At 54.5% G+C, this 18,952-nt stretch overlaps 44 non-coding genes across 44 annotated transcripts; 35 read left to right on the forward strand and 9 right to left on the reverse strand.

Moving 5' to 3' along the window:
* The first annotated feature begins 58 nt into the window (after nucleotides 1-58).
* On the forward strand, nucleotides 59-130 carry Trnae-uuc (transfer RNA glutamic acid (anticodon UUC)). The gene has a single exon. It is a non-coding gene; the product is annotated as a tRNA-Glu (tRNA).
* A 198-nt stretch (nucleotides 131-328) lies between these two features.
* Trnai-aau (transfer RNA isoleucine (anticodon AAU)) lies at nucleotides 329-402 on the forward strand. Its single transcript has one exon. It is a non-coding gene; the product is annotated as a tRNA-Ile (tRNA).
* Nucleotides 403-987: 585 nt separating this feature from the next.
* On the reverse strand, nucleotides 988-1,059 carry Trnag-ucc (transfer RNA glycine (anticodon UCC)). Its single transcript has one exon. It is a non-coding gene; the product is annotated as a tRNA-Gly (tRNA).
* A 341-nt stretch (nucleotides 1,060-1,400) lies between these two features.
* Trnag-gcc (transfer RNA glycine (anticodon GCC)) lies at nucleotides 1,401-1,471 on the forward strand. Its single transcript has one exon. It is a non-coding gene; the product is annotated as a tRNA-Gly (tRNA).
* Nucleotides 1,472-1,852: 381 nt separating this feature from the next.
* On the forward strand, nucleotides 1,853-1,925 carry Trnam-cau (transfer RNA methionine (anticodon CAU)). The gene has a single exon. It is a non-coding gene; the product is annotated as a tRNA-Met (tRNA).
* A 296-nt stretch (nucleotides 1,926-2,221) lies between these two features.
* On the forward strand, nucleotides 2,222-2,293 carry Trnae-uuc (transfer RNA glutamic acid (anticodon UUC)). The gene has a single exon. It is a non-coding gene; the product is annotated as a tRNA-Glu (tRNA).
* Nucleotides 2,294-2,491: 198 nt separating this feature from the next.
* Nucleotides 2,492-2,565, forward strand: Trnai-aau (transfer RNA isoleucine (anticodon AAU)). The gene has a single exon. It is a non-coding gene; the product is annotated as a tRNA-Ile (tRNA).
* A 585-nt stretch (nucleotides 2,566-3,150) lies between these two features.
* Nucleotides 3,151-3,222, reverse strand: Trnag-ucc (transfer RNA glycine (anticodon UCC)). The gene has a single exon. It is a non-coding gene; the product is annotated as a tRNA-Gly (tRNA).
* A 341-nt stretch (nucleotides 3,223-3,563) lies between these two features.
* On the forward strand, nucleotides 3,564-3,634 carry Trnag-gcc (transfer RNA glycine (anticodon GCC)). Its single transcript has one exon. It is a non-coding gene; the product is annotated as a tRNA-Gly (tRNA).
* A 381-nt stretch (nucleotides 3,635-4,015) lies between these two features.
* Trnam-cau (transfer RNA methionine (anticodon CAU)) lies at nucleotides 4,016-4,088 on the forward strand. Its single transcript has one exon. It is a non-coding gene; the product is annotated as a tRNA-Met (tRNA).
* Nucleotides 4,089-4,384: 296 nt separating this feature from the next.
* On the forward strand, nucleotides 4,385-4,456 carry Trnae-uuc (transfer RNA glutamic acid (anticodon UUC)). The gene has a single exon. It is a non-coding gene; the product is annotated as a tRNA-Glu (tRNA).
* A 198-nt stretch (nucleotides 4,457-4,654) lies between these two features.
* On the forward strand, nucleotides 4,655-4,728 carry Trnai-aau (transfer RNA isoleucine (anticodon AAU)). The gene has a single exon. It is a non-coding gene; the product is annotated as a tRNA-Ile (tRNA).
* A 585-nt stretch (nucleotides 4,729-5,313) lies between these two features.
* Trnag-ucc (transfer RNA glycine (anticodon UCC)) lies at nucleotides 5,314-5,385 on the reverse strand. The gene has a single exon. It is a non-coding gene; the product is annotated as a tRNA-Gly (tRNA).
* A 341-nt stretch (nucleotides 5,386-5,726) lies between these two features.
* Nucleotides 5,727-5,797, forward strand: Trnag-gcc (transfer RNA glycine (anticodon GCC)). The gene has a single exon. It is a non-coding gene; the product is annotated as a tRNA-Gly (tRNA).
* Nucleotides 5,798-6,178: 381 nt separating this feature from the next.
* Trnam-cau (transfer RNA methionine (anticodon CAU)) lies at nucleotides 6,179-6,251 on the forward strand. Its single transcript has one exon. It is a non-coding gene; the product is annotated as a tRNA-Met (tRNA).
* A 296-nt stretch (nucleotides 6,252-6,547) lies between these two features.
* Trnae-uuc (transfer RNA glutamic acid (anticodon UUC)) lies at nucleotides 6,548-6,619 on the forward strand. The gene has a single exon. It is a non-coding gene; the product is annotated as a tRNA-Glu (tRNA).
* Nucleotides 6,620-6,817: 198 nt separating this feature from the next.
* Nucleotides 6,818-6,891, forward strand: Trnai-aau (transfer RNA isoleucine (anticodon AAU)). Its single transcript has one exon. It is a non-coding gene; the product is annotated as a tRNA-Ile (tRNA).
* A 585-nt stretch (nucleotides 6,892-7,476) lies between these two features.
* Nucleotides 7,477-7,548, reverse strand: Trnag-ucc (transfer RNA glycine (anticodon UCC)). Its single transcript has one exon. It is a non-coding gene; the product is annotated as a tRNA-Gly (tRNA).
* Nucleotides 7,549-7,889: 341 nt separating this feature from the next.
* Trnag-gcc (transfer RNA glycine (anticodon GCC)) lies at nucleotides 7,890-7,960 on the forward strand. Its single transcript has one exon. It is a non-coding gene; the product is annotated as a tRNA-Gly (tRNA).
* Nucleotides 7,961-8,341: 381 nt separating this feature from the next.
* Trnam-cau (transfer RNA methionine (anticodon CAU)) lies at nucleotides 8,342-8,414 on the forward strand. Its single transcript has one exon. It is a non-coding gene; the product is annotated as a tRNA-Met (tRNA).
* A 296-nt stretch (nucleotides 8,415-8,710) lies between these two features.
* On the forward strand, nucleotides 8,711-8,782 carry Trnae-uuc (transfer RNA glutamic acid (anticodon UUC)). Its single transcript has one exon. It is a non-coding gene; the product is annotated as a tRNA-Glu (tRNA).
* A 198-nt stretch (nucleotides 8,783-8,980) lies between these two features.
* On the forward strand, nucleotides 8,981-9,054 carry Trnai-aau (transfer RNA isoleucine (anticodon AAU)). The gene has a single exon. It is a non-coding gene; the product is annotated as a tRNA-Ile (tRNA).
* A 585-nt stretch (nucleotides 9,055-9,639) lies between these two features.
* Trnag-ucc (transfer RNA glycine (anticodon UCC)) lies at nucleotides 9,640-9,711 on the reverse strand. The gene has a single exon. It is a non-coding gene; the product is annotated as a tRNA-Gly (tRNA).
* Nucleotides 9,712-10,052: 341 nt separating this feature from the next.
* Trnag-gcc (transfer RNA glycine (anticodon GCC)) lies at nucleotides 10,053-10,123 on the forward strand. The gene has a single exon. It is a non-coding gene; the product is annotated as a tRNA-Gly (tRNA).
* Nucleotides 10,124-10,504: 381 nt separating this feature from the next.
* Trnam-cau (transfer RNA methionine (anticodon CAU)) lies at nucleotides 10,505-10,577 on the forward strand. The gene has a single exon. It is a non-coding gene; the product is annotated as a tRNA-Met (tRNA).
* A 296-nt stretch (nucleotides 10,578-10,873) lies between these two features.
* Nucleotides 10,874-10,945, forward strand: Trnae-uuc (transfer RNA glutamic acid (anticodon UUC)). The gene has a single exon. It is a non-coding gene; the product is annotated as a tRNA-Glu (tRNA).
* A 198-nt stretch (nucleotides 10,946-11,143) lies between these two features.
* Trnai-aau (transfer RNA isoleucine (anticodon AAU)) lies at nucleotides 11,144-11,217 on the forward strand. The gene has a single exon. It is a non-coding gene; the product is annotated as a tRNA-Ile (tRNA).
* A 585-nt stretch (nucleotides 11,218-11,802) lies between these two features.
* On the reverse strand, nucleotides 11,803-11,874 carry Trnag-ucc (transfer RNA glycine (anticodon UCC)). Its single transcript has one exon. It is a non-coding gene; the product is annotated as a tRNA-Gly (tRNA).
* Nucleotides 11,875-12,215: 341 nt separating this feature from the next.
* Nucleotides 12,216-12,286, forward strand: Trnag-gcc (transfer RNA glycine (anticodon GCC)). Its single transcript has one exon. It is a non-coding gene; the product is annotated as a tRNA-Gly (tRNA).
* A 381-nt stretch (nucleotides 12,287-12,667) lies between these two features.
* Trnam-cau (transfer RNA methionine (anticodon CAU)) lies at nucleotides 12,668-12,740 on the forward strand. Its single transcript has one exon. It is a non-coding gene; the product is annotated as a tRNA-Met (tRNA).
* Nucleotides 12,741-13,036: 296 nt separating this feature from the next.
* Nucleotides 13,037-13,108, forward strand: Trnae-uuc (transfer RNA glutamic acid (anticodon UUC)). Its single transcript has one exon. It is a non-coding gene; the product is annotated as a tRNA-Glu (tRNA).
* A 198-nt stretch (nucleotides 13,109-13,306) lies between these two features.
* On the forward strand, nucleotides 13,307-13,380 carry Trnai-aau (transfer RNA isoleucine (anticodon AAU)). Its single transcript has one exon. It is a non-coding gene; the product is annotated as a tRNA-Ile (tRNA).
* A 585-nt stretch (nucleotides 13,381-13,965) lies between these two features.
* Nucleotides 13,966-14,037, reverse strand: Trnag-ucc (transfer RNA glycine (anticodon UCC)). The gene has a single exon. It is a non-coding gene; the product is annotated as a tRNA-Gly (tRNA).
* Nucleotides 14,038-14,378: 341 nt separating this feature from the next.
* Nucleotides 14,379-14,449, forward strand: Trnag-gcc (transfer RNA glycine (anticodon GCC)). The gene has a single exon. It is a non-coding gene; the product is annotated as a tRNA-Gly (tRNA).
* Nucleotides 14,450-14,830: 381 nt separating this feature from the next.
* Trnam-cau (transfer RNA methionine (anticodon CAU)) lies at nucleotides 14,831-14,903 on the forward strand. Its single transcript has one exon. It is a non-coding gene; the product is annotated as a tRNA-Met (tRNA).
* A 296-nt stretch (nucleotides 14,904-15,199) lies between these two features.
* Trnae-uuc (transfer RNA glutamic acid (anticodon UUC)) lies at nucleotides 15,200-15,271 on the forward strand. The gene has a single exon. It is a non-coding gene; the product is annotated as a tRNA-Glu (tRNA).
* A 198-nt stretch (nucleotides 15,272-15,469) lies between these two features.
* On the forward strand, nucleotides 15,470-15,543 carry Trnai-aau (transfer RNA isoleucine (anticodon AAU)). Its single transcript has one exon. It is a non-coding gene; the product is annotated as a tRNA-Ile (tRNA).
* Nucleotides 15,544-16,128: 585 nt separating this feature from the next.
* Nucleotides 16,129-16,200, reverse strand: Trnag-ucc (transfer RNA glycine (anticodon UCC)). Its single transcript has one exon. It is a non-coding gene; the product is annotated as a tRNA-Gly (tRNA).
* A 341-nt stretch (nucleotides 16,201-16,541) lies between these two features.
* On the forward strand, nucleotides 16,542-16,612 carry Trnag-gcc (transfer RNA glycine (anticodon GCC)). Its single transcript has one exon. It is a non-coding gene; the product is annotated as a tRNA-Gly (tRNA).
* Nucleotides 16,613-16,993: 381 nt separating this feature from the next.
* Nucleotides 16,994-17,066, forward strand: Trnam-cau (transfer RNA methionine (anticodon CAU)). The gene has a single exon. It is a non-coding gene; the product is annotated as a tRNA-Met (tRNA).
* A 296-nt stretch (nucleotides 17,067-17,362) lies between these two features.
* Nucleotides 17,363-17,434, forward strand: Trnae-uuc (transfer RNA glutamic acid (anticodon UUC)). The gene has a single exon. It is a non-coding gene; the product is annotated as a tRNA-Glu (tRNA).
* A 198-nt stretch (nucleotides 17,435-17,632) lies between these two features.
* Trnai-aau (transfer RNA isoleucine (anticodon AAU)) lies at nucleotides 17,633-17,706 on the forward strand. The gene has a single exon. It is a non-coding gene; the product is annotated as a tRNA-Ile (tRNA).
* Nucleotides 17,707-18,303: 597 nt separating this feature from the next.
* Nucleotides 18,304-18,375, reverse strand: Trnag-ucc (transfer RNA glycine (anticodon UCC)). Its single transcript has one exon. It is a non-coding gene; the product is annotated as a tRNA-Gly (tRNA).
* Nucleotides 18,376-18,716: 341 nt separating this feature from the next.
* Nucleotides 18,717-18,787, forward strand: Trnag-gcc (transfer RNA glycine (anticodon GCC)). The gene has a single exon. It is a non-coding gene; the product is annotated as a tRNA-Gly (tRNA).
* Nucleotides 18,788-18,952: the final 165 nt, after the last annotated feature.

The raw sequence follows: 18,952 nt of genomic DNA on the forward strand, positions 1-18,952 counted from the left end.
CGGGACTCGGCACGAAATGCGCCAAGGGACCGTCCGAACCGTCGAAGAAACGCACAGATCCGGTGTGGTCTAGTGGCTAGGATACCTGGCTTTCACCCAGGAGGCCCGGGTTCGATTCCCGGTACCGGAACGGAATTTTTTCCACACTACTCGTGACAAGTTTGAGCTGTCCGAGCTGCCGTTTCCCGTCCTGCTCGCAATATAGCTACTGTTTCGTGACAGTCAGCAGAATATAGACGAGGGAAGCAGACACACGACGGCCATAGAAATGGTGTATGGCTTCATGCCACACGGTTCCAGTGTAGGCCTGAGCAACTGCATCTGTCGAGGCCCGTTAGCTCAGTTGGTTAGAGCGTCGTGCTAATAACGCGAAGGTCGTGGGTTCGATCCCCCCACGGGCCACTACGCTTTTACTACTACGAAAAGGCAGCGCCTATTTCAGCTGGCGAGTGTGATGACCACCCTGCGTGGAAGTTGACAGAGGTTCCGAACCCGACCTGTCGGGAAGCGCTACAGCATTCACTCGCCAATGGCCATAGTGTGCTCGATACACTGGTTCTCAACCGATAAAGAGAAAATGAGAAGAAATGTCCGATTGCCGATGCGTAACAACTTTGGCCCTTGTCAGTACTTGGGCGGGTAAGTGCATCGGAACACAGGGTACTGTTGGCAGTTTTACTTCCTATTTTTCTTTCTCCTTTGTTTTCGGAGCCACAGCCCGATTCGGTCAGGGAGACGCCACCGTGAAATGAAGGGGCGTGCTGTGTGTCCATCGCCTCGCCTCTCCTTACCTCTCTCAGTCGTTTCTCGTGCTTGTTGTTTTGATATAGGCCGATTTGAGAGCGTCAGCTCTCGCGTCAGCCGAGCAAAGTCGAGACAAGTCGAGACACACTACAGGCTGGTCTGCAGCGAGTAACAGGGAGGAAAACAAAACATTAATTTCAAGGCGCGTGGCAAAAGTACCCATACGCGAAATTAAAAGCCTGCTGCGGTGGCCGGGAATCGAACCCGGATCAACTGCTTGGAAGGCAACTATGCTGACCATTACACCACCACCGCACAAGGGAGCGCCCCGGCGCCGTACTGTGTCGGCTTCCCGCCTGTCGGCAGCGGCCGAAGGTGATGGTACCTGGCAGGCGCATTTCGAGGTAGGCTAGGGGAGCACATCCAGACGCATTCGGACAGCATATCCGCGCACATTTCGCATCCTTTGGCAAGAGTCGGCTCTGGCGACGCAAGAGTACGCAGAGGACGGCGTTCTGGCGGCGATTTTAAGCAGTACAGTGCAGGGTTCAGCGTCTGCAGCATCTTCTCGGCAGAATGCTATGGCGCTTGACGACAGTCCCACTTTCCCTTAAGACAACTGCTCGGGAAGCAGCTTGAAGTTGATACCGACCGGAGCATCGGTGGTTCAGTGGTAGAATGCTCGCCTGCCACGCGGGCGGCCCGGGTTCGATTCCCGGCCGATGCATCATTTTGCTTTTCCCGCGGTAATGCTGCCGTGTGGCTTGCGCGCTTGACATGCACGATCCACAAGAATGTATAGCTGGATTCCCTTGAGAAGAACCGAGAACGCAGCACTGGCGGGTCCCCACTGGGACGCTCGCATCATGTTCTATAGACTAGCGTCGGCCTGGCCTCACAAGTTGCTGTGTCCAGGTGCCTCCGAGGCACTGAACTTTAACGACAAGGAGTGCTGCCTATCGTTGCAAAAGCTGCAGCAACACCGCAATCAACTGGGCCGGCAATGCACGTGTAGCAAACAGAACACGTTATCCAGGAAGTACAGTGTCTTCACGTCTAACATTCGGTATGATACTTACCCAGTTTCCAGGACAAACGGTTCACCGGTGCCTCGGTAGCGCAGTAGGCAGCGCGTAAGTCTCATAATCTTAAGGTCGTGAGTTCGATCCTCACCCGGGGCATTTAATTTTCTGTGACTGATGGTGGTGCTGTTGCTGGGGCCCCAACTTATTTCTTGTTTGTTATCCACAACGCTTCAGCGGGAAAATGTTTACTTCCTGTTATTGCTACTTACAGCTTCCCTTTTCCTCTTCTCCCAGCAGAGCATGAAGCCAAAAGCATTGCTCTGAGACGTTTGAGGTGCGCGCCTTGCCAGTCAGCATGCGCAAAGATGCTCGCAAAGAGAGATGGGCGCGGACGCGGGACTCGGCACGAAATGCGCCAAGGGACCGTCCGAACCGTCGAAGAAACGCACAGATCCGGTGTGGTCTAGTGGCTAGGATACCTGGCTTTCACCCAGGAGGCCCGGGTTCGATTCCCGGTACCGGAACGGAATTTTTTCCACACTACTCGTGACAAGTTTGAGCTGTCCGAGCTGCCGTTTCCCGTCCTGCTCGCAATATAGCTACTGTTTCGTGACAGTCAGCAGAATATAGACGAGGGAAGCAGACACACGACGGCCATAGAAATGGTGTATGGCTTCATGCCACACGGTTCCAGTGTAGGCCTGAGCAACTGCATCTGTCGAGGCCCGTTAGCTCAGTTGGTTAGAGCGTCGTGCTAATAACGCGAAGGTCGTGGGTTCGATCCCCCCACGGGCCACTACGCTTTTACTACTACGAAAAGGCAGCGCCTATTTCAGCTGGCGAGTGTGATGACCACCCTGCGTGGAAGTTGACAGAGGTTCCGAACCCGACCTGTCGGGAAGCGCTACAGCATTCACTCGCCAATGGCCATAGTGTGCTCGATACACTGGTTCTCAACCGATAAAGAGAAAATGAGAAGAAATGTCCGATTGCCGATGCGTAACAACTTTGGCCCTTGTCAGTACTTGGGCGGGTAAGTGCATCGGAACACAGGGTACTGTTGGCAGTTTTACTTCCTATTTTTCTTTCTCCTTTGTTTTCGGAGCCACAGCCCGATTCGGTCAGGGAGACGCCACCGTGAAATGAAGGGGCGTGCTGTGTGTCCATCGCCTCGCCTCTCCTTACCTCTCTCAGTCGTTTCTCGTGCTTGTTGTTTTGATATAGGCCGATTTGAGAGCGTCAGCTCTCGCGTCAGCCGAGCAAAGTCGAGACAAGTCGAGACACACTACAGGCTGGTCTGCAGCGAGTAACAGGGAGGAAAACAAAACATTAATTTCAAGGCGCGTGGCAAAAGTACCCATACGCGAAATTAAAAGCCTGCTGCGGTGGCCGGGAATCGAACCCGGATCAACTGCTTGGAAGGCAACTATGCTGACCATTACACCACCACCGCACAAGGGAGCGCCCCGGCGCCGCACTGTGTCGGCTTCCCGCCTGTCGGCAGCGGCCGAAGGTGATGGTACCTGGCAGGCGCATTTCGAGGTAGGCTAGGGGAGCACATCCAGACGCATTCGGACAGCATATCCGCGCACATTTCGCATCCTTTGGCAAGAGTCGGCTCTGGCGACGCAAGAGTACGCAGAGGACGGCGTTCTGGCGGCGATTTTAAGCAGTACAGTGCAGGGTTCAGCGTCTGCAGCATCTTCTCGGCAGAATGCTATGGCGCTTGACGACAGTCCCACTTTCCCTTAAGACAACTGCTCGGGAAGCAGCTTGAAGTTGATACCGACCGGAGCATCGGTGGTTCAGTGGTAGAATGCTCGCCTGCCACGCGGGCGGCCCGGGTTCGATTCCCGGCCGATGCATCATTTTGCTTTTCCCGCGGTAATGCTGCCGTGTGGCTTGCGCGCTTGACATGCACGATCCACAAGAATGTATAGCTGGATTCCCTTGAGAAGAACCGAGAACGCAGCACTGGCGGGTCCCCACTGGGACGCTCGCATCATGTTCTATAGACTAGCGTCGGCCTGGCCTCACAAGTTGCTGTGTCCAGGTGCCTCCGAGGCACTGAACTTTAACGACAAGGAGTGCTGCCTATCGTTGCAAAAGCTGCAGCAACACCGCAATCAACTGGGCCGGCAATGCACGTGTAGCAAACAGAACACGTTATCCAGGAAGTACAGTGTCTTCACGTCTAACATTCGGTATGATACTTACCCAGTTTCCAGGACAAACGGTTCACCGGTGCCTCGGTAGCGCAGTAGGCAGCGCGTAAGTCTCATAATCTTAAGGTCGTGAGTTCGATCCTCACCCGGGGCATTTAATTTTCTGTGACTGATGGTGGTGCTGTTGCTGGGGCCCCAACTTATTTCTTGTTTGTTATCCACAACGCTTCAGCGGGAAAATGTTTACTTCCTGTTATTGCTACTTACAGCTTCCCTTTTCCTCTTCTCCCAGCAGAGCATGAAGCCAAAAGCATTGCTCTGAGACGTTTGAGGTGCGCGCCTTGCCAGTCAGCATGCGCAAAGATGCTCGCAAAGAGAGATGGGCGCGGACGCGGGACTCGGCACGAAATGCGCCAAGGGACCGTCCGAACCGTCGAAGAAACGCACAGATCCGGTGTGGTCTAGTGGCTAGGATACCTGGCTTTCACCCAGGAGGCCCGGGTTCGATTCCCGGTACCGGAACGGAATTTTTTCCACACTACTCGTGACAAGTTTGAGCTGTCCGAGCTGCCGTTTCCCGTCCTGCTCGCAATATAGCTACTGTTTCGTGACAGTCAGCAGAATATAGACGAGGGAAGCAGACACACGACGGCCATAGAAATGGTGTATGGCTTCATGCCACACGGTTCCAGTGTAGGCCTGAGCAACTGCATCTGTCGAGGCCCGTTAGCTCAGTTGGTTAGAGCGTCGTGCTAATAACGCGAAGGTCGTGGGTTCGATCCCCCCACGGGCCACTACGCTTTTACTACTACGAAAAGGCAGCGCCTATTTCAGCTGGCGAGTGTGATGACCACCCTGCGTGGAAGTTGACAGAGGTTCCGAACCCGACCTGTCGGGAAGCGCTACAGCATTCACTCGCCAATGGCCATAGTGTGCTCGATACACTGGTTCTCAACCGATAAAGAGAAAATGAGAAGAAATGTCCGATTGCCGATGCGTAACAACTTTGGCCCTTGTCAGTACTTGGGCGGGTAAGTGCATCGGAACACAGGGTACTGTTGGCAGTTTTACTTCCTATTTTTCTTTCTCCTTTGTTTTCGGAGCCACAGCCCGATTCGGTCAGGGAGACGCCACCGTGAAATGAAGGGGCGTGCTGTGTGTCCATCGCCTCGCCTCTCCTTACCTCTCTCAGTCGTTTCTCGTGCTTGTTGTTTTGATATAGGCCGATTTGAGAGCGTCAGCTCTCGCGTCAGCCGAGCAAAGTCGAGACAAGTCGAGACACACTACAGGCTGGTCTGCAGCGAGTAACAGGGAGGAAAACAAAACATTAATTTCAAGGCGCGTGGCAAAAGTACCCATACGCGAAATTAAAAGCCTGCTGCGGTGGCCGGGAATCGAACCCGGATCAACTGCTTGGAAGGCAACTATGCTGACCATTACACCACCACCGCACAAGGGAGCGCCCCGGCGCCGCACTGTGTCGGCTTCCCGCCTGTCGGCAGCGGCCGAAGGTGATGGTACCTGGCAGGCGCATTTCGAGGTAGGCTAGGGGAGCACATCCAGACGCATTCGGACAGCATATCCGCGCACATTTCGCATCCTTTGGCAAGAGTCGGCTCTGGCGACGCAAGAGTACGCAGAGGACGGCGTTCTGGCGGCGATTTTAAGCAGTACAGTGCAGGGTTCAGCGTCTGCAGCATCTTCTCGGCAGAATGCTATGGCGCTTGACGACAGTCCCACTTTCCCTTAAGACAACTGCTCGGGAAGCAGCTTGAAGTTGATACCGACCGGAGCATCGGTGGTTCAGTGGTAGAATGCTCGCCTGCCACGCGGGCGGCCCGGGTTCGATTCCCGGCCGATGCATCATTTTGCTTTTCCCGCGGTAATGCTGCCGTGTGGCTTGCGCGCTTGACATGCACGATCCACAAGAATGTATAGCTGGATTCCCTTGAGAAGAACCGAGAACGCAGCACTGGCGGGTCCCCACTGGGACGCTCGCATCATGTTCTATAGACTAGCGTCGGCCTGGCCTCACAAGTTGCTGTGTCCAGGTGCCTCCGAGGCACTGAACTTTAACGACAAGGAGTGCTGCCTATCGTTGCAAAAGCTGCAGCAACACCGCAATCAACTGGGCCGGCAATGCACGTGTAGCAAACAGAACACGTTATCCAGGAAGTACAGTGTCTTCACGTCTAACATTCGGTATGATACTTACCCAGTTTCCAGGACAAACGGTTCACCGGTGCCTCGGTAGCGCAGTAGGCAGCGCGTAAGTCTCATAATCTTAAGGTCGTGAGTTCGATCCTCACCCGGGGCATTTAATTTTCTGTGACTGATGGTGGTGCTGTTGCTGGGGCCCCAACTTATTTCTTGTTTGTTATCCACAACGCTTCAGCGGGAAAATGTTTACTTCCTGTTATTGCTACTTACAGCTTCCCTTTTCCTCTTCTCCCAGCAGAGCATGAAGCCAAAAGCATTGCTCTGAGACGTTTGAGGTGCGCGCCTTGCCAGTCAGCATGCGCAAAGATGCTCGCAAAGAGAGATGGGCGCGGACGCGGGACTCGGCACGAAATGCGCCAAGGGACCGTCCGAACCGTCGAAGAAACGCACAGATCCGGTGTGGTCTAGTGGCTAGGATACCTGGCTTTCACCCAGGAGGCCCGGGTTCGATTCCCGGTACCGGAACGGAATTTTTTCCACACTACTCGTGACAAGTTTGAGCTGTCCGAGCTGCCGTTTCCCGTCCTGCTCGCAATATAGCTACTGTTTCGTGACAGTCAGCAGAATATAGACGAGGGAAGCAGACACACGACGGCCATAGAAATGGTGTATGGCTTCATGCCACACGGTTCCAGTGTAGGCCTGAGCAACTGCATCTGTCGAGGCCCGTTAGCTCAGTTGGTTAGAGCGTCGTGCTAATAACGCGAAGGTCGTGGGTTCGATCCCCCCACGGGCCACTACGCTTTTACTACTACGAAAAGGCAGCGCCTATTTCAGCTGGCGAGTGTGATGACCACCCTGCGTGGAAGTTGACAGAGGTTCCGAACCCGACCTGTCGGGAAGCGCTACAGCATTCACTCGCCAATGGCCATAGTGTGCTCGATACACTGGTTCTCAACCGATAAAGAGAAAATGAGAGGAAATGTCCGATTGCCGATGCGTAACAACTTTGGCCCTTGTCAGTACTTGGGCGGGTAAGTGCATCGGAACACAGGGTACTGTTGGCAGTTTTACTTCCTATTTTTCTTTCTCCTTTGTTTTCGGAGCCACAGCCCGATTCGGTCAGGGAGACGCCACCGTGAAATGAAGGGGCGTGCTGTGTGTCCATCGCCTCGCCTCTCCTTACCTCTCTCAGTCGTTTCTCGTGCTTGTTGTTTTGATATAGGCCGATTTGAGAGCGTCAGCTCTCGCGTCAGCCGAGCAAAGTCGAGACAAGTCGAGACACACTACAGGCTGGTCTGCAGCGAGTAACAGGGAGGAAAACAAAACATTAATTTCAAGGCGCGTGGCAAAAGTACCCATACGCGAAATTAAAAGCCTGCTGCGGTGGCCGGGAATCGAACCCGGATCAACTGCTTGGAAGGCAACTATGCTGACCATTACACCACCACCGCACAAGGGAGCGCCCCGGCGCCGCACTGTGTCGGCTTCCCGCCTGTCGGCAGCGGCCGAAGGTGATGGTACCTGGCAGGCGCATTTCGAGGTAGGCTAGGGGAGCACATCCAGACGCATTCGGACAGCATATCCGCGCACATTTCGCATCCTTTGGCAAGAGTCGGCTCTGGCGACGCAAGAGTACGCAGAGGACGGCGTTCTGGCGGCGATTTTAAGCAGTACAGTGCAGGGTTCAGCGTCTGCAGCATCTTCTCGGCAGAATGCTATGGCGCTTGACGACAGTCCCACTTTCCCTTAAGACAACTGCTCGGGAAGCAGCTTGAAGTTGATACCGACCGGAGCATCGGTGGTTCAGTGGTAGAATGCTCGCCTGCCACGCGGGCGGCCCGGGTTCGATTCCCGGCCGATGCATCATTTTGCTTTTCCCGCGGTAATGCTGCCGTGTGGCTTGCGCGCTTGACATGCACGATCCACAAGAATGTATAGCTGGATTCCCTTGAGAAGAACCGAGAACGCAGCACTGGCGGGTCCCCACTGGGACGCTCGCATCATGTTCTATAGACTAGCGTCGGCCTGGCCTCACAAGTTGCTGTGTCCAGGTGCCTCCGAGGCACTGAACTTTAACGACAAGGAGTGCTGCCTATCGTTGCAAAAGCTGCAGCAACACCGCAATCAACTGGGCCGGCAATGCACGTGTAGCAAACAGAACACGTTATCCAGGAAGTACAGTGTCTTCACGTCTAACATTCGGTATGATACTTACCCAGTTTCCAGGACAAACGGTTCACCGGTGCCTCGGTAGCGCAGTAGGCAGCGCGTAAGTCTCATAATCTTAAGGTCGTGAGTTCGATCCTCACCCGGGGCATTTAATTTTCTGTGACTGATGGTGGTGCTGTTGCTGGGGCCCCAACTTATTTCTTGTTTGTTATCCACAACGCTTCAGCGGGAAAATGTTTACTTCCTGTTATTGCTACTTACAGCTTCCCTTTTCCTCTTCTCCCAGCAGAGCATGAAGCCAAAAGCATTGCTCTGAGACGTTTGAGGTGCGCGCCTTGCCAGTCAGCATGCGCAAAGATGCTCGCAAAGAGAGATGGGCGCGGACGCGGGACTCGGCACGAAATGCGCCAAGGGACCGTCCGAACCGTCGAAGAAACGCACAGATCCGGTGTGGTCTAGTGGCTAGGATACCTGGCTTTCACCCAGGAGGCCCGGGTTCGATTCCCGGTACCGGAACGGAATTTTTTCCACACTACTCGTGACAAGTTTGAGCTGTCCGAGCTGCCGTTTCCCGTCCTGCTCGCAATATAGCTACTGTTTCGTGACAGTCAGCAGAATATAGACGAGGGAAGCAGACACACGACGGCCATAGAAATGGTGTATGGCTTCATGCCACACGGTTCCAGTGTAGGCCTGAGCAACTGCATCTGTCGAGGCCCGTTAGCTCAGTTGGTTAGAGCGTCGTGCTAATAACGCGAAGGTCGTGGGTTCGATCCCCCCACGGGCCACTACGCTTTTACTACTACGAAAAGGCAGCGCCTATTTCAGCTGGCGAGTGTGATGACCACCCTGCGTGGAAGTTGACAGAGGTTCCGAACCCGACCTGTCGGGAAGCGCTACAGCATTCACTCGCCAATGGCCATAGTGTGCTCGATACACTGGTTCTCAACCGATAAAGAGAAAATGAGAGGAAATGTCCGATTGCCGATGCGTAACAACTTTGGCCCTTGTCAGTACTTGGGCGGGTAAGTGCATCGGAACACAGGGTACTGTTGGCAGTTTTACTTCCTATTTTTCTTTCTCCTTTGTTTTCGGAGCCACAGCCCGATTCGGTCAGGGAGACGCCACCGTGAAATGAAGGGGCGTGCTGTGTGTCCATCGCCTCGCCTCTCCTTACCTCTCTCAGTCGTTTCTCGTGCTTGTTGTTTTGATATAGGCCGATTTGAGAGCGTCAGCTCTCGCGTCAGCCGAGCAAAGTCGAGACAAGTCGAGACACACTACAGGCTGGTCTGCAGCGAGTAACAGGGAGGAAAACAAAACATTAATTTCAAGGCGCGTGGCAAAAGTACCCATACGCGAAATTAAAAGCCTGCTGCGGTGGCCGGGAATCGAACCCGGATCAACTGCTTGGAAGGCAACTATGCTGACCATTACACCACCACCGCACAAGGGAGCGCCCCGGCGCCGCACTGTGTCGGCTTCCCGCCTGTCGGCAGCGGCCGAAGGTGATGGTACCTGGCAGGCGCATTTCGAGGTAGGCTAGGGGAGCACATCCAGACGCATTCGGACAGCATATCCGCGCACATTTCGCATCCTTTGGCAAGAGTCGGCTCTGGCGACGCAAGAGTACGCAGAGGACGGCGTTCTGGCGGCGATTTTAAGCAGTACAGTGCAGGGTTCAGCGTCTGCAGCATCTTCTCGGCAGAATGCTATGGCGCTTGACGACAGTCCCACTTTCCCTTAAGACAACTGCTCGGGAAGCAGCTTGAAGTTGATACCGACCGGAGCATCGGTGGTTCAGTGGTAGAATGCTCGCCTGCCACGCGGGCGGCCCGGGTTCGATTCCCGGCCGATGCATCATTTTGCTTTTCCCGCGGTAATGCTGCCGTGTGGCTTGCGCGCTTGACATGCACGATCCACAAGAATGTATAGCTGGATTCCCTTGAGAAGAACCGAGAACGCAGCACTGGCGGGTCCCCACTGGGACGCTCGCATCATGTTCTATAGACTAGCGTCGGCCTGGCCTCACAAGTTGCTGTGTCCAGGTGCCTCCGAGGCACTGAACTTTAACGACAAGGAGTGCTGCCTATCGTTGCAAAAGCTGCAGCAACACCGCAATCAACTGGGCCGGCAATGCACGTGTAGCAAACAGAACACGTTATCCAGGAAGTACAGTGTCTTCACGTCTAACATTCGGTATGATACTTACCCAGTTTCCAGGACAAACGGTTCACCGGTGCCTCGGTAGCGCAGTAGGCAGCGCGTAAGTCTCATAATCTTAAGGTCGTGAGTTCGATCCTCACCCGGGGCATTTAATTTTCTGTGACTGATGGTGGTGCTGTTGCTGGGGCCCCAACTTATTTCTTGTTTGTTATCCACAACGCTTCAGCGGGAAAATGTTTACTTCCTGTTATTGCTACTTACAGCTTCCCTTTTCCTCTTCTCCCAGCAGAGCATGAAGCCAAAAGCATTGCTCTGAGACGTTTGAGGTGCGCGCCTTGCCAGTCAGCATGCGCAAAGATGCTCGCAAAGAGAGATGGGCGCGGACGCGGGACTCGGCACGAAATGCGCCAAGGGACCGTCCGAACCGTCGAAGAAACGCACAGATCCGGTGTGGTCTAGTGGCTAGGATACCTGGCTTTCACCCAGGAGGCCCGGGTTCGATTCCCGGTACCGGAACGGAATTTTTTCCACACTACTCGTGACAAGTTTGAGCTGTCCGAGCTGCCGTTTCCCGTCCTGCTCGCAATATAGCTACTGTTTCGTGACAGTCAGCAGAATATAGACGAGGGAAGCAGACACACGACGGCCATAGAAATGGTGTATGGCTTCATGCCACACGGTTCCAGTGTAGGCCTGAGCAACTGCATCTGTCGAGGCCCGTTAGCTCAGTTGGTTAGAGCGTCGTGCTAATAACGCGAAGGTCGTGGGTTCGATCCCCCCACGGGCCACTACGCTTTTACTACTACGAAAAGGCAGCGCCTATTTCAGCTGGCGAGTGTGATGACCACCCTGCGTGGAAGTTGACAGAGGTTCCGAACCCGACCTGTCGGGAAGCGCTACAGCATTCACTCGCCAATGGCCATAGTGTGCTCGATACACTGGTTCTCAACCGATAAAGAGAAAATGAGAGGAAATGTCCGATTGCCGATGCGTAACAACTTTGGCCCTTGTCAGTACTTGGGCGGGTAAGTGCATCGGAACACAGGGTACTGTTGGCAGTTTTACTTCCTATTTTTCTTTCTCCTTTGTTTTCGGAGCCACAGCCCGATTCGGTCAGGGAGACGCCACCGTGAAATGAAGGGGCGTGCTGTGTGTCCATCGCCTCGCCTCTCCTTACCTCTCTCAGTCGTTTCTCGTGCTTGTTGTTTTGATATAGGCCGATTTGAGAGCGTCAGCTCTCGCGTCAGCCGAGCAAAGTCGAGACAAGTCGAGACACACTACAGGCTGGTCTGCAGCGAGTAACAGGGAGGAAAACAAAACATTAATTTCAAGGCGCGTGGCAAAAGTACCCATACGCGAAATTAAAAGCCTGCTGCGGTGGCCGGGAATCGAACCCGGATCAACTGCTTGGAAGGCAACTATGCTGACCATTACACCACCACCGCACAAGGGAGCGCCCCGGCGCCGCACTGTGTCGGCTTCCCGCCTGTCGGCAGCGGCCGAAGGTGATGGTACCTGGCAGGCGCATTTCGAGGTAGGCTAGGGGAGCACATCCAGACGCATTCGGACAGCATATCCGCGCACATTTCGCATCCTTTGGCAAGAGTCGGCTCTGGCGACGCAAGAGTACGCAGAGGACGGCGTTCTGGCGGCGATTTTAAGCAGTACAGTGCAGGGTTCAGCGTCTGCAGCATCTTCTCGGCAGAATGCTATGGCGCTTGACGACAGTCCCACTTTCCCTTAAGACAACTGCTCGGGAAGCAGCTTGAAGTTGATACCGACCGGAGCATCGGTGGTTCAGTGGTAGAATGCTCGCCTGCCACGCGGGCGGCCCGGGTTCGATTCCCGGCCGATGCATCATTTTGCTTTTCCCGCGGTAATGCTGCCGTGTGGCTTGCGCGCTTGACATGCACGATCCACAAGAATGTATAGCTGGATTCCCTTGAGAAGAACCGAGAACGCAGCACTGGCGGGTCCCCACTGGGACGCTCGCATCATGTTCTATAGACTAGCGTCGGCCTGGCCTCACAAGTTGCTGTGTCCAGGTGCCTCCGAGGCACTGAACTTTAACGACAAGGAGTGCTGCCTATCGTTGCAAAAGCTGCAGCAACACCGCAATCAACTGGGCCGGCAATGCACGTGTAGCAAACAGAACACGTTATCCAGGAAGTACAGTGTCTTCACGTCTAACATTCGGTATGATACTTACCCAGTTTCCAGGACAAACGGTTCACCGGTGCCTCGGTAGCGCAGTAGGCAGCGCGTAAGTCTCATAATCTTAAGGTCGTGAGTTCGATCCTCACCCGGGGCATTTAATTTTCTGTGACTGATGGTGGTGCTGTTGCTGGGGCCCCAACTTATTTCTTGTTTGTTATCCACAACGCTTCAGCGGGAAAATGTTTACTTCCTGTTATTGCTACTTACAGCTTCCCTTTTCCTCTTCTCCCAGCAGAGCATGAAGCCAAAAGCATTGCTCTGAGACGTTTGAGGTGCGCGCCTTGCCAGTCAGCATGCGCAAAGATGCTCGCAAAGAGAGATGGGCGCGGACGCGGGACTCGGCACGAAATGCGCCAAGGGACCGTCCGAACCGTCGAAGAAACGCACAGATCCGGTGTGGTCTAGTGGCTAGGATACCTGGCTTTCACCCAGGAGGCCCGGGTTCGATTCCCGGTACCGGAACGGAATTTTTTCCACACTACTCGTGACAAGTTTGAGCTGTCCGAGCTGCCGTTTCCCGTCCTGCTCGCAATATAGCTACTGTTTCGTGACAGTCAGCAGAATATAGACGAGGGAAGCAGACACACGACGGCCATAGAAATGGTGTATGGCTTCATGCCACACGGTTCCAGTGTAGGCCTGAGCAACTGCATCTGTCGAGGCCCGTTAGCTCAGTTGGTTAGAGCGTCGTGCTAATAACGCGAAGGTCGTGGGTTCGATCCCCCCACGGGCCACTACGCTTTTACTACTACGAAAAGGCAGCGCCTATTTCAGCTGGCGAGTGTGATGACCACCCTGCGTGGAAGTTGACAGAGGTTCCGAACCCGACCTGTCGGGAAGCGCTACAGCATTCACTCGCCAATGGCCATAGTGTGCTCGATACACTGGTTCTCAACCGATAAAGAGAAAATGAGAGGAAATGTCCGATTGCCGATGCGTAACAACTTTGGCCCTTGTCAGTACTTGGGCGGGTAAGTGCATCGGAACACAGGGTACTGTTGGCAGTTTTACTTCCTATTTTTCTTTCTCCTTTGTTTTCGGAGCCACAGCCCGATTCGGTCAGGGAGACGCCACCGTGAAATGAAGGGGCGTGCTGTGTGTCCATCGCCTCGCCTCTCCTTACCTCTCTCAGTCGTTTCTCGTGCTTGTTGTTTTGATATAGGCCGATTTGAGAGCGTCAGCTCTCGCGTCAGCCGAGCAAAGTCGAGACAAGTCGAGACACACTACAGGCTGGTCTGCAGCGAGTAACAGGGAGGAAAACAAAACATTAATTTCAAGGCGCGTGGCAAAAGTACCCATACGCGAAATTAAAAGCCTGCTGCGGTGGCCGGGAATCGAACCCGGATCAACTGCTTGGAAGGCAACTATGCTGACCATTACACCACCACCGCACAAGGGAGCGCCCCGGCGCCGCACTGTGTCGGCTTCCCGCCTGTCGGCAGCGGCCGAAGGTGATGGTACCTGGCAGGCGCATTTCGAGGTAGGCTAGGGGAGCACATCCAGACGCATTCGGACAGCATATCCGCGCACATTTCGCATCCTTTGGCAAGAGTCGGCTCTGGCGACGCAAGAGTACGCAGAGGACGGCGTTCTGGCGGCGATTTTAAGCAGTACAGTGCAGGGTTCAGCGTCTGCAGCATCTTCTCGGCAGAATGCTATGGCGCTTGACGACAGTCCCACTTTCCCTTAAGACAACTGCTCGGGAAGCAGCTTGAAGTTGATACCGACCGGAGCATCGGTGGTTCAGTGGTAGAATGCTCGCCTGCCACGCGGGCGGCCCGGGTTCGATTCCCGGCCGATGCATCATTTTGCTTTTCCCGCGGTAATGCTGCCGTGTGGCTTGCGCGCTTGACATGCACGATCCACAAGAATGTATAGCTGGATTCCCTTGAGAAGAACCGAGAACGCAGCACTGGCGGGTCCCCACTGGGACGCTCGCATCATGTTCTATAGACTAGCGTCGGCCTGGCCTCACAAGTTGCTGTGTCCAGGTGCCTCCGAGGCACTGAACTTTAACGACAAGGAGTGCTGCCTATCGTTGCAAAAGCTGCAGCAACACCGCAATCAACTGGGCCGGCAATGCACGTGTAGCAAACAGAACACGTTATCCAGGAAGTACAGTGTCTTCACGTCTAACATTCGGTATGATACTTACCCAGTTTCCAGGACAAACGGTTCACCGGTGCCTCGGTAGCGCAGTAGGCAGCGCGTAAGTCTCATAATCTTAAGGTCGTGAGTTCGATCCTCACCCGGGGCATTTAATTTTCTGTGACTGATGGTGGTGCTGTTGCTGGGGCCCCAACTTATTTCTTGTTTGTTATCCACAACGCTTCAGCGGGAAAATGTTTACTTCCTGTTATTGCTACTTACAGCTTCCCTTTTCCTCTTCTCCCAGCAGAGCATGAAGCCAAAAGCATTGCTCTGAGACGTTTGAGGTGCGCGCCTTGCCAGTCAGCATGCGCAAAGATGCTCGCAAAGAGAGATGGGCGCGGACGCGGGACTCGGCACGAAATGCGCCAAGGGACCGTCCGAACCGTCGAAGAAACGCACAGATCCGGTGTGGTCTAGTGGCTAGGATACCTGGCTTTCACCCAGGAGGCCCGGGTTCGATTCCCGGTACCGGAACGGAATTTTTTCCACACTACTCGTGACAAGTTTGAGCTGTCCGAGCTGCCGTTTCCCGTCCTGCTCGCAATATAGCTACTGTTTCGTGACAGTCAGCAGAATATAGACGAGGGAAGCAGACACACGACGGCCGTAGAAATGGTGTATGGCTTCATGCCACACGGTTCCAGTGTAGGCCTGAGCAACTGCATCTGTCGAGGCCCGTTAGCTCAGTTGGTTAGAGCGTCGTGCTAATAACGCGAAGGTCGTGGGTTCGATCCCCCCACGGGCCACTACGCTTTTACTACTACGAAAAGGCAGCGCCTATTTCAGCTGGCGAGTGTGATGACCACCCTGCGTGGAAGTTGACAGAGGTTCCGAACCCGACCTGTCGGGAAGCGCTACAGCATTCACTCGCCAATGGCCATAGTGTGCTCGATACACTGGTTCTCAACCGATAAAGAGAAAATGAGAGGAAATGTCCGATTGCCGATGCGTAACAACTTTGGCCCTTGTCAGTACTTGGGCGGGTAAGTGCATCGGAACACAGGGTACTGTTGGCAGTTTTACTTCCTATTTTTCTTTCTCCTTTGTTTTCGGAGCCACAGCCCGATTCGGTCAGGGAGACGCCACCGTGAAATGAAGGGGCGTGCTGTGTGTCCATCGCCTCGCCTCTCCTTACCTCTCTCAGTCGTTTCTCGTGCTTGTTGTTTTGATATAGGCCGATTTGAGAGCGTCAGCTCTCGCGTCAGCCGAGCAAAGTCGAGACAAGTCGAGACACACTACAGGCTGGTCTGCAGCGAGTAACAGGGAGGAAAACAAAACATTAATTTCAAGGCGCGTGGCAAAAGTACCCATACGCGAAATTAAAAGCCTGCTGCGGTGGCCGGGAATCGAACCCGGATCAACTGCTTGGAAGGCAACTATGCTGACCATTACACCACCACCGCACAAGGGAGCGCCCCAGCGCCGCACTGTGTCGGCTTCCCGCCTGTCGGCAGCGGCCGAAGGTGATGGTACCTGGCAGGCGCATTTCGAGGTAGGCTAGGGGAGCACATCCAGACGCATTCGGACAGCATATCCGCGCACATTTCGCATCCTTTGGCAAGAGTCGGCTCTGGCGACGCAAGAGTACGCAGAGGACGGCGTTCTGGCGGCGATTTTAAGCAGTACAGTGCAGGGTTCAGCGTCTGCAGCATCTTCTCGGCAGAATGCTATGGCGCTTGACGACAGTCCCACTTTCCCTTAAGACAACTGCTCGGGAAGCAGCTTGAAGTTGATACCGACCGGAGCATCGGTGGTTCAGTGGTAGAATGCTCGCCTGCCACGCGGGCGGCCCGGGTTCGATTCCCGGCCGATGCATCATTTTGCTTTTCCCGCGGTAATGCTGCCGTGTGGCTTGCGCGCTTGACATGCACGATCCACAAGAATGTATAGCTGGATTCCCTTGAGAAGAACCGAGAACGCAGCACTGGCGGGTCCCCACTGGGACGCTCGCATCATGTTCTATAGACTAGCGTCGGCCTGGCCTCACAAGTTGCTGTGTCCAGGTGCCTCCGAGGCACTGAACTTTAACGACAAGGAGTGCTGCCTATCGTTGCAAAAGCTGCAGCAACACCGCAATCAACTGGGCCGGCAATGCACGTGTAGCAAACAGAACACGTTATCCAGGAAGTACAGTGTCTTCACGTCTAACATTCGGTATGATACTTACCCAGTTTCCAGGACAAACGGTTCACCGGTGCCTCGGTAGCGCAGTAGGCAGCGCGTAAGTCTCATAATCTTAAGGTCGTGAGTTCGATCCTCACCCGGGGCATTTAATTTTCTGTGACTGATGGTGGTGCTGTTGCTGGGGCCCCAACTTATTTCTTGTTTGTTATCCACAACGCTTCAGCGGGAAAATGTTTACTTCCTGTTATTGCTACTTACAGCTTCCCTTTTCCTCTTCTCCCAGCAGAGCATGAAGCCAAAAGCATTGCTCTGAGACGTTTGAGGTGCGCGCCTTGCCAGTCAGCATGCGCAAAGATGCTCGCAAAGAGAGATGGGCGCGGACGCGGGACTCGGCACGAAATGCGCCAAGGGACCGTCCGAACCGTCGAAGAAACGCACAGATCCGGTGTGGTCTAGTGGCTAGGATACCTGGCTTTCACCCAGGAGGCCCGGGTTCGATTCCCGGTACCGGAACGGAATTTTTTCCACACTACTCGTGACAAGTTTGAGCTGTCCGAGCTGCCGTTTCCCGTCCTGCTCGCAATATAGCTACTGTTTCGTGACAGTCAGCAGAATATAGACGAGGGAAGCAGACACACGACGGCCATAGAAATGGTGTATGGCTTCATGCCACACGGTTCCAGTGTAGGCCTGAGCAACTGCATCTGTCGAGGCCCGTTAGCTCAGTTGGTTAGAGCGTCGTGCTAATAACGCGAAGGTCGTGGGTTCGATCCCCCCACGGGCCACTACGCTTTTACTACTACGAAAAGGCAGCGCCTATTTCAGCTGGCGAGTGTGATGACCACCCTGCGTGGAAGTTGACAGAGGTTCCGAACCCGACCTGTCGGGAAGCGCTACAGCATTCACTCGCCAATGGCCATAGTGTGCTCGATACACTGGTTCTCAACCGATAAAGAGAAAATGAGAGGAAATGTCCGATTGCCGATGCGTAACAACTTTGGCCCTTGTCAGTACTTGGGCGGGTAAGTGCATCGGAACACAGGGTACTGTTGGCAGTTTTACTTCCTATTTTTCTTTCTCCTTTGTTTTCGGAGCCACAGCCCGATTCGGTCAGGGAGACGCCACCGTGAAATGAAGGGGCGTGCTGTGTGTCCATCGCCTCGCCTCTCCTTACCTCTCTCAGTCGTTTCTCGTGCTTGTTGTTTTGATATAGGCCGATTTGAGAGCGTCAGCTCTCGCGTCAGCTCTCGCGTCAGCCGAGCAAAGTCGAGACAAGTCGAGACACACTACAGGCTGGTCTGCAGCGAGTAACAGGGAGGAAAACAAAACATTAATTTCAAGGCGCGTGGCAAAAGTACCCATACGCGAAATTAAAAGCCTGCTGCGGTGGCCGGGAATCGAACCCGGATCAACTGCTTGGAAGGCAACTATGCTGACCATTACACCACCACCGCACAAGGGAGCGCCCCGGCGCCGCACTGTGTCGGCTTCCCGCCTGTCGGCAGCGGCCGAAGGTGATGGTACCTGGCAGGCGCATTTCGAGGTAGGCTAGGGGAGCACATCCAGACGCATTCGGACAGCATATCCGCGCACATTTCGCATCCTTTGGCAAGAGTCGGCTCTGGCGACGCAAGAGTACGCAGAGGACGGCGTTCTGGCGGCGATTTTAAGCAGTACAGTGCAGGGTTCAGCGTCTGCAGCATCTTCTCGGCAGAATGCTATGGCGCTTGACGACAGTCCCACTTTCCCTTAAGACAACTGCTCGGGAAGCAGCTTGAAGTTGATACCGACCGGAGCATCGGTGGTTCAGTGGTAGAATGCTCGCCTGCCACGCGGGCGGCCCGGGTTCGATTCCCGGCCGATGCATCATTTTGCTTTTCCCGCGGTAATGCTGCCGTGTGGCTTGCGCGCTTGACATGCACGATCCACAAGAATGTATAGCTGGATTCCCTTGAGAAGAACCGAGAACGCAGCACTGGCGGGTCCCCACTGGGACGCTCGCATCATGTTCTATAGACTAGCGTCGGCCTG

The sequence above is a fragment of the Schistocerca gregaria genome, unplaced genomic scaffold, assembly GCF_023897955.1.
Source record: "Schistocerca gregaria isolate iqSchGreg1 unplaced genomic scaffold, iqSchGreg1.2 ptg000690l, whole genome shotgun sequence".
In the NCBI taxonomy this organism is placed as follows: domain Eukaryota; kingdom Metazoa; phylum Arthropoda; class Insecta; order Orthoptera; family Acrididae; genus Schistocerca; species Schistocerca gregaria.